This window comes from Pongo pygmaeus, chromosome 2 (assembly GCF_028885625.2).
Source record: "Pongo pygmaeus isolate AG05252 chromosome 2, NHGRI_mPonPyg2-v2.0_pri, whole genome shotgun sequence".
Taxonomy (NCBI): Eukaryota; Metazoa; Chordata; class Mammalia; order Primates; family Hominidae; genus Pongo; species Pongo pygmaeus.
Window position 1 is genome coordinate 124,998,243 of NC_085930.1, and position 13,497 is coordinate 125,011,739.

Sequence of the window (13,497 nt, forward strand, 5' to 3'; positions counted from 1 at the left end):
TCATCCAATAGCTGCAGAGCACACGTGCTTTTTCTCAGCACATGGATCATCCTCAAGGATAGAACATATGTTAGGCCACAAAGATGTCTTAAAACATTCAAAAAAATTGAAAGTATGTCAAGTGTCTTCTCTGACCACAATGGAATAAAATAGTAATCAATAACAGGATGAATTTTGGAAATTATACAAACACATGGAAATTAAACAATATCTCCTGAATGACCAGTGGGTCAATGAAGAAATTAAGAAAGAAATTGAAAAAAAAATCTTAAATGATAATGGAAAGACAACACACCAAAACCTATAGAATACAGCAAAGTAGTAGTAAGAGGAAAGCTTATAGCAATAAATGCCTACATCAAAAAGTAGGAAAAAATTCAAATAAACAACCTAATGATGCATCTTAAAGAATTAGAAAAGCAAGAACAAACCAAACCCCAATTTAGTAGAAGAAAAAAATAATAAAGATCAGAGTAGAAATAAATGAATTTGAAATGAAAAATACAAAATATCAACAAAAATAAGTTTTTAGAAAGGATAAACAAAAGCAACAAAGCTTTAGCCAGACTAAGAAACAAACAAAGAAGACCCAAATAAATAAAATCAGAGATTTAAAAGAGGCATCACTGCCAAGTGCAGTGGCTCAGGCCCGTAATCCCAGCTCTTTGGGAGGGTGAGGCGGGTGGATTGCTTGAGGTCAGGAGTTCGAGACGAGCCTGACCAACCTGGTGAAACTCCGTCTCTACAAAAAATACAAAAATTAGCCAGGCGTGGTGGCAGACGCCTGTAATCCCAGCTACTTGGGAGGCTGAGGCAGGAGAATCTCTTGAACCCAGGAGGCGGAGGTTGCAGTGAGCCAAGATTGCATCATTGCACTCCGGACTGGGCAACAGAGCAAGACCCCGTTGAGAGAGAGAGAGAGAGAGAGAGAGAGAGAGAGGCAGACAGACAGACATTACAATCTTACTACAGAAATTTCTGTACCACTACAGAAATTCAAAAGATCATTAGAGGCTGCTATGAGCCACTATATGCCAATACATTGGAAAACCTAGGAGAAACTGATAAATTTCTAGACACATACAACCTACCAAGATTGAACAGCAAAAGAATCTAAAACCTGACGAGACCAATAATAATAATGAGTTCAAGGTTGTAATAAAAAGTCTCCCAGCAAAGAAAAGCCCAGAACCCAATGGCTTCACTGCTGAATTTTGCAAAACATTTAAAGAAGAGCTGATGCCAATTCTATTCAAACCTTCCAAAAAGTAGAGGAGGATGGAATACTTTCAAACTCATTCTGCAAGGCTAGAATTACCATGACACCAAAACCAAAGACACATCAAAAAGAGAAAATTACAAGCCAATATTCCTGATGAATATTGTTGCAAAAATCCTCAACAAAATGCTAGCAAACCAAATTCAACAATACATTAAAAAGAACATTCATCATGACCAAGTGGGATTTATTCCTGGGATGCAAGGATGATTCAACATACACAAATCAATCAATGTGATACATCATATCAACAGAATAAGTGATGAAAATTATATGATCATTTCAATTGATGTTGAAAAAGCATTTGATAAAATTCAACATCCCTTCATGGTAAAAAAACAAAACAAAACAAAACAAAAAAAACCCTCAAAAAACTGGGTGTAGAAGGACTATACCACAATGCAATGAAAGCCATATATGAAAGCCCCATAAATCTAGTATCATACTGAATGGGGAAAAACTGAAAACCTTTCCTCTAAGACAAAAAAACAAAGCCTCTCCAGAATAAGACAAAGATGCCCACTTTCACCACTGTTATTCAACATAGTACTGGAAGTTCTAGCTAAAGCAATCAGACAAAAGAGAGAAATAAAGGCCATTCCAATTGGAAAAGACAAAGTCATATTATCCTTGTTTGCATATGATTGGATCTTACATGTGGAATAACCTAAAAACCACCAAAAAAACTATTAGAACTAATAAGTAAATCCAGTAAATGACCTCTATCTCTTATCATATATGAAAACCAGATCAATATGGATTTAAGACTTAAATATAAAATCTCAAACTATGAAACTACTAAAAGAAAACATCAGAGAAACTCTCCAGGACATTAGACTATGCAAAAGCTTCTTAAGTAATACCTCACAAGTGTAGACAACCAAAAAAAATGACAAATGGGACCACATCAAGTTAAAAAAAAGCTTTTGCATAGCAAAAGCAACAACAAAGTAAAGCAACAACCCATAGAATAGGGAAAAATATGTGCAAACTGTCCATCTGACATAGGATTAATAACCAGAATATATAAGCAGCTCAAACATCTCTATAGGATAAAAGATAATAATCCAAGTAAAAATTGCCAAAATATCTGAATAGATATTTGTCAAAAGAAGACATACAAATTGCAAATGGGCATATGAAAAGGTGCTTGGTGTCACTGATCATCACAGACATGCAAATCAAAACTATAATAAGATCATCTTACCCCAGTTAAAATGGCTTTTATCCAAAAAACAGACAACAAATGCTGGTGAGGGTGTGGAGAAAAGGGAACCCTTACATACTGCTGGTGGAAATGTAAATTAGTACAACCACTATGGAGAACAGTTTGGAGGCTCCTTATAAAACTGAAAATAGAACTACCATATGATCCAGGAATTTCACTGCTAGGTATATACTCCAAAGAAAGGAAATTAGTATATCGAAGAGATATCTGCATTCCTACATTTATTGCAGCACTATACACAACAGCCAAGACCTGGAAGCAACCTAAGTGTACATCAACAGATGAATGGATAAAGAAAATGTGGCACATTACAATGGAGATCTATTCAGCCATAAACAGGAATGAGATCCAGTCATCTGCAACAACATGTATGCAACTGGAGGTCATTATGTTAAGTGAAACAAGCCAGGCATAGAAAGAAAAACTTCATATATTCTCATTTGTGGGAGCTACAAAAAATGAAAACAATTGAGCTCATGGATATAGAGAATGATGGTTACCTGAAGCTGGGAAGGCTAGTGTGAGTGAGGGGAATTGGGAATTGGGAGTGGTTAATGTATACAAAAATGTAGTTAGATAGAATAAATAAGATTTAGTATTTGAGAGCACAACAGGGTAACTACAGTTAATAATTTATTATACATTTAAAAATAATGAAACGAGTATGATTGGATTGTTTATAACACAAAGGATAAATGCCAGAAGTAATGGATACCTCATTTACCCTGATGTGATTATTATGCATTGTATGCCTGTATCAAAATATCTCATGTACCCCATAAATATATGCACCTACTAGGTATCCTCAAAAATTAAAAATTAAAAAAAATGTCATTTTGTTATTCTGGTCAGATTCTCAAATACATAAATGCAAGTATCAGGAAGGGCACTGTGGGCCTTCCCTTTTTTATATACAATTATATAAATCAAGTGTATGTATATAAAATAGCTGTCTAAAGTAGAGGGCTTGGAGCTAGCCCCTTAACAAAAATATTTCACAGAACATCAACATCAGATTTGATGAGGTTAGTTCATACTTGTAACTGAACAAAACAAAAATGAGACTACTCTCTCATTATGGCTAAGGAGATAGAAAAAAAAATCACTGTCCAAATTACAGAACTGATCAAACATTATCTTCACCCAGGTAACACTAGTGACTGTTGCTTCTTTACCACTTACATATTTAGCCTTGCTCCATTTCTCTTCCCTTCTGGATAAAACTATTAAGATAATCATATAAGTTTTAGCTAAGGTATGGGTATGCAAAGGCATGTAGAGTGGTACAACGGACAACTGGAGACTCGGAGAGCGAGCGGGAGGTAATGAGGGATAAAAAACTACATATTAGGTACACGGTACACTACTCACGTGATGGGTGTGCAAAAATCTCAGACCTCACCCCTATTACAAGTCATCCACATAACCAAGAACCACTTATACCCCAAAAACTATTGAAATGCTTTTTAAAAGAAAAAATAACAATCATAGAATTATCTCCGCTTCCTAACAGCACTCAATCCAGAAAAAAAACTGCTTCCTCAAATCTCACCAAACTCACCTAACCCAGACCCAAATCCCATAAGAAGCCCCTCCCAACAGCACCCTCCAATTCAGATGCTCATGATTTCCATGGTGTGCTGTCTCCTTTACTCCAGCAACAGCAGGCAATAAAGCAAGTGTCCTTTCAGGTATTTGTTACAGAGATACCTCACCTCTTGCTACCAGTTTCTGTCTAAATTCATTTGTGCTGTTACAACAAAATACCTGAGAGTTGGTAATTTATAAAGAGCAGAAATTTATTTTCTCATAGTTTTGGAAGCTGGAAGACCATGATCGCTAAGGCCCAGTAGGTTCAATGTCTGCTGAGGATCCAGCAAACATTGTCTGAAAGCAGACAATGTCTGCTTTCAAGATGGTGCCTTGTTGCTGTGTACTCCAGAGAGGATGAACACCATGTCCTCACATGATGGAAGGAATGGAAGGGGACAAACCATACACTCAAGCCCTTTTATAAGGGTGCTAATCTTACCCATGAGGGCTCTTCCCTCATGACTTACTCACCTCCCAAAGTCCCCATCTCCTAATACTGTCACATTAAGGATAAGTTTCAACATATAGGTTAGGAGGGGCACATTCAGACCATAGCAGGAAGTAATAATCCTAAACTTGGTTAAACATATGTATGTTCCTGATGGTCTTTGACTAGTGGGTATTATAAAGATTTAGGTACAGATACAGATATAGACACAAACAAATTTTTTTCTGTCTACTTATATTGCAAACATACAGATCAACAAACTCACACACAGATGAAAGTGGTCGATTTTGCTCAGAATCCTGAACCAGAACAAACTGGAAGTTCACATTAATCTCTATGGATACCACAGCACCAAGCAATCATACACATAATTGCAATATTAATGTTTCATCATTGAAATCTCATGGCCACATGAATCCCAAATGCATAACATGGATATTATAAATGCAGAACATCATGACTGACCAGTGATTGAGTGTATAAACTACTCTGTTCTCTGGCAGCCTCTACTTTTCCTACAGCAATGCTTGAAGTGATGATAGTGATTTCACCTCGATCAATTCATATTTATCAGCTTTCATGTGAGCCTTGGTTATGGAGAAAATGGAAACTAATGATTTGAGGAAAGAAAAATAAATATGGATTTGAGGTTCCCCTTTTTGCATGCTATTCCTGCTGTTATTTCATATAATTCACTCATTCATTCATTCATCAAATAACTTCATGAGCTTCTACTCCATGGTGAGTATAAGATACATAGGTATAAAAATAATATATAAGAAAATCCAGGAAAAATATTCACTGTAGCCTTTTATCGGCAGGCCACATTCCCCTTTCTCTTACTATACAAACACAGTAAAAACAGTAGAATCCTCTCTTTTTCCCTAGTTTAACACTAATCCTTTTAGATGCCTAAAACTTCTGCTATCAGCCTTGAATTCTGTCAATTCTATCTACTACTAGAAAATAATGGCACTGGAATATCTGGTTGAGTTTTCTTGAGTCAATTGCTACTCTTTAACACATTACGGTCTTTTAAAAAAAAATCACTGGTTTTCCAATTTAATGAGATACATTTTAAGGTTCTCACCTATCAAAGACTACTCTAAACAAAAGTTTTCTAAAGAGCTAAAGAGTTGTCAATCAATAGATTGATCATTATTGACCAAAACTTTACACTGAGGGTTTTAAGAACACAATGCTTGGATTGATGCCAATTATCTAAAGAAAACAACTTCTAAATTCTAAAGTATAGTAAGATAAAGTATTTAATATTCATAAGAAATTTTCTGAATATGAGAGGGATGATAGGACATCAGAAACATTTCTACAGAGAAGTATACAATATGTATAGAAAACTTATCATAATTTCAATTCATCACTTTATTTTTCAGCCAGTCACCACACTCACTTGTCGGTTTTCTTTATTCAAAGTGTGGTGCTTAATGATTATTTGGGGCAGATATTTGTAAGCATATAAAACTTTAAGATGCATTCCTGACAAAATGCAAAACAAAGGGAAAAATAACACTTTCTTACAAATGTGTTTTCAAATCATTTCAAACAAAGCACCAAAAGGTACATTTTAAAACAAAATGTATTAATAAATATGGTAAAGTCTGTTTTGAAAGTTATCTATTTGTAAATAGTGTGCAAGTAAATACAAGCTTTTTTCAACAAAGAAAATCATGCAAAAATAATTTCAAAGTAGAAATAGTGTTTGAAATACAAAAATGTTGCATTCTGATTAGCTCAAAACGTAACTACTGGTTAAAATGGTTTTCAATGGCCTTAAATTACTCTAAAATCTTTAGAGAGGTAATATTGTCTACCATTTAGTAGCCTAGGGCACTGTAATCTGACAGAACTAATTCTGTGTCATTGGACAAATTAATTAAGTCAGTTCTCTCATCTGTAAAATACTGCATATTTATTATAGAGATATTGGGAAGATTAAATGAGAGAGTACATGCAAAGAAATTAGCAGACATCACACAGTAAATGTTCAATAAACATTAGCTATGATAATAATGAATATGAAGATATGGTGATTTTATTAATTCTCATACCAGCACACTGCTATAAACAGGCAGGTATCTGCCTGTATACTGATTTACTCATTACTGTATCTATGTTGTATCTATCTGTAGAACCAGTATTCTACAAACAAATAGGGCAAGATCCACTTGAACTCTGGTGAATATAAATCCATGACTCAGCAATATGGATAAAATTGGTTGTCATTATGTTAAGTGAAATAAGCCAGGCATGAAACGACCAATATCACATGTTCTTATGTTCTTACTCATATGTGGGAGCTAAAAAAGTGGATCTCATGAAGGTAGAGAGTAGGATGGTGGTTACCAGAAGCTGAGAAGGAAAAAACAGGAGGGAAATGCTGAAGAGAAGTTGGTTAATGGGTATAAAAATGAAGCTGGATATAAGGAATAAGTTCTAGCATTTGATAGTATAGTAGGGAAATTATAACTTATTGTGTATTTCAAAATAGCTAGAAGAAAGAATTGTAATGTTCTCAACACAAAGAAAAACTAAATATTTGAGGTGATGGATATCCTAATTATCCTGATTTGATTATTATACATTGTATGCATGTATCAAAATATCACTTGTACCCCTAATATATGTACAACTATAATATATTAATAAGAGAATAAAACAAAAAAAACAAGAACAGCAATATATCAATGTTTGCTCAAAATGGATGATGGATACATGAGAGCTCATTACTTAATTTTACTTTCTTTATTGTACACCTAAAATTTCTATAATAAAATCTTGTAAATATTTTTTTAAAAATCCATGACTCAATTAAAAAAAAGTGTTCTGCAGATGCCAAAAGTCAAAGGAGAACACAGCAGCTGGAATCTGCTATGTTGATTGAGTTGGCAGTTATATTTTCAACCTTAGGCTAAGAATTTGTGTAGGTAATTTTCAAAGACTGAAGCCAATAAGCTTATTTATTGCAAACACAAAAGACAAAGCTTCTTCTAATAAACACAAATTTAAAAGGAGCGGATTAGAATATGAGTAACAAAGAAGAATAATTATTCTGCGTGGAACAGGGGGGTAAAAGGATTACTACCCACCAGGCCAGCTCAGAAGAATAAATCTCAGAGTTTTCAGCAGCTGCAAGGCTGTGATCCTGTAAATATTCACCCATTTCTAAAACGCCACTGTTACAAGAACAAAAGAATGAAGTGCATATACAACAGTAGGTGTATCATTCAGAGAACAGCTGAAAAGCTGTCAGAAAAAACAGACCATACCAGGCAGTCCAAGAGAAGGAATTTAATACAGGGAACTAGTTACAAGTGTGTTTTGAGAGCTAAAAACTCAACAGGTGAAGGAAGCTGCTGCCTCCCTTAGGGCTGAGGGGACAAAGGGGATTGCCTCTAGGGGCTAGAAAACAGGTTGTCTCACAGGAGCTGGTCTACCCAGACCGTAGAGGGATACTATCCAAAAGCAGACAGAAAGGGAAATAAATATCCTCGTTTTGTCCTTCCTATCTCTTTCCTAAATCCTACTAAGGTCTCCCATTGAGGAAACCTATTTGGTGTTCAGTTAGCAGGGGAGCTTGGGAAGGTAGATGTCAAGGGATGGTCATTGAATGCATCTGCAAGCAAAAGAGTAAAGGTCCAGCACAATAGGCAATTGCCAAGGAAACTAAAGGAATATAAAGAACCATACCACTCCTTTTGTTTAGAATAAAAGGGAACCCTCAATACCAAAAAGATGACACCAATATTAGTTTTAGACAGAGTACCATTTGAAAATCCCACCCAGTTATGTCCCACAATGAAAAAGGCATAACTAAGGTTGAAAGTCCCCCAATATAACCACAGTTCTTCCAATATGTGAGAGGGTAAAAAGGAAACCCACTTTTAGTACCTATTCCACTCTTGAATTTCACAGACCTGTAAGTGTTCAAAGAGAAAACACTGGAAAATGTACATAAAATGGTCAACACTTTAATTTGCCTAGGATATTTAAAATGACACAAATACCATCCAATATATGTATACTTTTATAAAAATAAAGGTAATTTTATTAAGGACTACCCTGTCTTCACTCTTCTCATTTCATTGCATCATGTGAAGAGCTTTCCAGGACCAGCACAGATTCACAAAAAGATAATATTAGATTATCTCACTGGGAAGTTCCCAAAAGGATCTTATTGACTTGTAAAATTAAATAAGTTCTGAGAAAAGAACATAGAATTCTAGGACAACTGAATTCATATAATCTTGAACAGTATAATCTCCAGGTCTCACTTTTCTTAGATCATAAAGATTAAATTAAAATATCTCCTAGGACTTTTTCAGAGTGGGTGCAGAGATGAGTAGTGACTTGCTCAATTCAGTCCCTAGAAAGTCTGAGAATAGAAATCAGAAATACTACTAATTCATAACCAACTGTGCATTTTCAGGTTATGTCCACTCTGCAGGAAGTAAATGAAACCTGGATAGTCAAAGAAATTTCTGTTTACTGGGGCCACTGCCCCTCTTTTGTGCCACCCACTTTTTCAGTTCACAGGCATCAAGCAATACATCCTTTTAAATTACCAGAACCTACAGCATCCACACAAAGTTGATGCCAATGGAGGCAGAGCCATCATATCAACTTCTTTTTACCAACCAATTCAATGTCAAAATAGGTACTAGGATAAAATATTGCATAGTGGTAGAATTTATTCTTCTCATTAATTTTCTTTACCATTGTTTTACTGACAAATGGCAATTTATAATTGCAAAAAGAAAAAAGTTTAAAAAGAGCATAGAGAAAGAGTTCTTATATCATGCTGCCATTGGAGTAAGTTAGCAACAATGATAAATTTTGACAAAAGTTAATAAGAGTGGGGAGTAAATGTAAATTATTTATCATGTGCCTTCTTACAATTACTGCAGAAGCTGAAGTGACTTGAAAAGTCACTTGGTTAGAGATAATTCTAACCAAAGACAAATGAGAGTTGTTTTCTTCTTGGTCTCATAACTAGTAGGTGATTTGAATGCATATCCTGCTCAGCTTTTAGAGTCCAAAGTTAGTGTTCTCTCATCATGTGGTTTCAAAAAGCAGAAGACCACTCAGAAACCCACGTGGTCACAGTGTGTCGCCTGTAAAAATGCTCACTAACAGAAAATATCTGGTTTTCTTTACACAGAGAGATATAACATCACTCTGCTGGCTTAACTTACCCTCTAGGCAAATAATATTCAGTATTAATTGACCTGAGTAGAGGTTGTCAATGAGCCTGAGTAACTAGGCAAAAAAGTAATTCTTCATAAAATTAGTGCCTTTTCTTAATATATTGGTACATAAACTCACAGAGAGAGACACCATGTACCACACAGTTCCATGCAAATACACATGGATGCCTATACAATTTTCCGGAATAAAAGGAATGGAAGAGAAAATTTTTTGTCAAAGAAAAACAAGGCAAACTTAACTTTCGATATTTGCTGGATTAATTTTATCTATGCTATTCACTGTGGAGGGCTTTGAACATGGAACCTCAGCATCTTCCAAGCTCCTACCTTCCTGTCACCATCACGTTCACAGCCCTGACCTTAAACTTGATGCAGATGATGAATGAACTGCACAGCCCTTTGTCAAGAGAGGCCACATTTGAGGTGAGACTAGACAAGAGCCCAAAAGCTTCCATACTTGCCCAGCAAAAGAAAGAAAGAGAGAAAGAGAAAGAAAAAGAAAGAGAAAGAAAGAAAGAAAGAGAAAGAAAGAGAAAGAAAGAAAGAAAGAAAAGAAAGAAAGAAAATAAGTAAGTTCAAGCGCACTTCAAGGAAAACAAGCATGTCAAGTTTCTTAAAAAGAGCCTGTTACCTGATGTGGCTGTGAACTGGACCATCTGCTATAGGAAGGAGCACCTGAAGACTTGTTGGCTGAAGTTCTCTGAGGAGAAAAAAAAAAATTCCTGCTGTCATACAAGAGGAATACACTTTATGTTTCTCTAAACCAATTATTTACTCAGTGTCTACAGTTCCAAAAATGAACACATCTTAAATTCTGTCTGAACTTAATCTTTCCCTTTTATTTCTTTTAAAACATTCTCCTCAGCAAATATAGTAATTTGGATACTAGAGTCAAAATACATGCATCCAAGTCTCAGTTTGTATAAGTTATTTTATGTGGTACAAGTCACCCAAGCTCTCTCTGCGTCAGTTTTTTCTTCTATGACACTGGAGTAATAATTTTATTTATTTATTATTTTTTAATTTTTTTTGTGATTGGAGACTCGCTCTATTGCCAGGCTAGAGTACAGTGGTGCAATCTCCGATCTTGGCCCACTGCAACCTCTATCTTTAGGGTTCAATCGATTACCCTGCCTCAGCTTCCCAAGTTGCTGGGACTGCAGGTGCACGCCACCACGCCTGTTTTTTTGTTGTTGTTTTTGTTGTTGTTGTTGTTTTATTTTAGTGGGGATGGGGTTTCACCATGTTGGCCAGTATGGTCTCGATCTCCTGACCTCATGATCCATCCGCCTTGGGCTCCCAAAGTGCTGGGATAACAGGCGTGAGCCACTGTGCCCGGCCGGAATAATAATTTTTATATCACAGGATTTTTGTGAGGCTCAAATATAATACATATGAAGCACTTGGTAAAGATCTTTGCACATATAAAGTATTAATTCACTTTGGGAGGCCGAGGCAGGTAGATCACAAAGTCAGGAGGTTGAGACCATCCTGGCTAACACAATGAAACCCCATCTCAACTAAAAATACAAAAAATTAGCTGGGCATAGTGGCACATGCCTGTAGTCCCAGCTACTCGGGTGGCTGAAGCAGGAGAATTGCTTGAACCCAGGAGGCACAGGTTGCAGTGAGCCGAGACCATGCCACTGCACTCCAGCCTGGGCAACAGAGCAAGACTCCCTCTCAAAAAAAAAAAAAAAAAAAAAAAAAGGATTAATTCAACAAGCAGAAAATAAGCCACATTATTATAAGTTTCCACTTGAAACAAAACTGGTATACAAATGTGCAAGTTAATAAACAAGGTTGTTTGAGATTCAGTTATTTTTGTTATAAAGAGATCCTTCATCTTAGGAAAGACCTGACTACATCATTGCTATCACCTCTGTGGGCTTGTACAATGCCACAAGCTCATATAGGCAAGCTCATCTGAAACCATTCTTGACACCAATTTTTGGTGTCTGCTTCCATCGTAGAGACCAGAAAGCTGACTACCCACTTTCTCAGCATTCCTTCTCTCTAGGAATGGTAACATGGCACAGCTCTGGCCAATGAGACATGAGTATAATTCTTCTGGGGGGAGTTCTAGAAAACTCTTTGTTTTCCTGGTGAGAGGGAAAGGAGAAGGCATGTACCATCCCATCATTCTTCTCCCTCTCTAAATGCAGATATGCTACATAGAGCTAGAGCAATCATTCTGTAACCATGAGGAAAAAGCCAAGAGCCGAGCAGACAGGCTGGCCCTAATCATGTTGACCAGCTGAAGCAAAGCTTCAGGCTGCTACTTTTGCCTAAATCCTCCTTGTGTAAATGACCATAATCACATTTTCTGTTACTTGCAGAGTTTAATGATATACTCTCCTCTCTCATTCAAATTAAGAGTCAAATTATAGGAATTTGATTCATCAGAAACTTGTGGGTGCTTTAGGCAGAAAGAACAGAATGACAGAGGCATGAAGATGTGAAAGCGCTTGGTGTGCTTGGAAAATGATCAATAGACCAATACCGTACTGCCAATTCTTGTATTCACCATCACTGCGTTCCATCTGCCTTTCAGGATTCCTATGTAATTCTGTGCTGGCCTTTGCTGATTCTGACAGCTTTCCTGAAACTCTGCCACAGAGAGGTTGGCATGGTGGGTAAATGCTGTGTTCTGCCGGCTAGATTTGACTTTCCTCTCGCATCTGCCCATCTGAGAAGGCAGGGCTGGGTTTAACTCTCAGGCCTTCCCAATCCCTCCCTTCGCCACTGAGGCTAATGAGATTGGACCCTAGCACAAAGTGTGAGAAAGTATTTTGGTTTTTAATAGGGATAAAGGAAGAACTAACAAGGTAGTAGCTAAAAGTTAAACCAAAAGCTTAACCATATTTCATTAGCGAGACACAATAGGAATGAACTTCAGATGTATCAGACTCTGCCACTAAATGATCGTGTACCTTCTCTGATATTCATTTTCCTAATTGTGAAATAAGGTTAAATTAAATGGTCGTCAGGCTAATTAACCCAGCCCCAAATCTGTACAATTTAATGATTCTACACTTTTAGAGTGTTTAAATGATTACTAATATAGTGGCAACACTGAATTTCCATGGAAAGATTAGATTCCCTTCAATATTGTTTTTAAAAATACCAAAGAAATGTGTTCTTAAACCCCAGTTAACTAGAAAATGTTAATAATTCAAAATAGCCCCTTAACTGCATAGTTTAACAGATTCCAGCTTCCCTGAATTTTTAGAAAGAGACTGTGAGCTGGTTTTCCAGCCCAATAACCTGGGCTTTAGCAAAGACTCTCTAAGTCTCCCTAAATCATAAGATTTTGGAATTCACTATCAGACTAATTTTTGAGGCATTATGTTTTGAGAACATATCTCATCATTGTTTAAAGCCACAATATGGATTTTTGAAATTGTAACTATAAATTTTACCTTCACTATCAGAAAAACAAAGCTTTGGCTTTTTTTTTAATCAAAATAAAATTACGATAATCAAACTCAAGATGCAAGTGCTGACATTCAAAACATATTTTAAAGAAAAGTGAGATGGGTGGCCTGCAGCATATGATCCAAGTTATCAAGTAATCTTGAAATGGGAAGGGCAAAAGATGGGCACTTGTGGATTTGATTGCAATAATAACTCAATATGAAATGCACTTCTGTCTCTCCTAAGAAGTGTCACAATACTTCCATACCCACACGTAACATTTTCCTAAAGGTCACACTGCATTTCA

At 36.2% G+C, this 13,497-nt stretch overlaps 1 long non-coding RNA gene across 1 annotated transcript in view; it reads right to left on the reverse strand.

Moving 5' to 3' along the window:
* The window catches only part of LOC134739126 (uncharacterized), a 368,209-nt gene that overhangs the window by 293,230 nt on the left and 61,482 nt on the right, over nt 1-13,497 (reverse strand). The window contains exon 2 of the long non-coding RNA XR_010125636.1: nt 10,405-10,473. This is a non-coding gene — a long non-coding RNA (uncharacterized LOC134739126). The remainder of the gene's footprint in view (nt 1-10,404; nt 10,474-13,497) is intronic.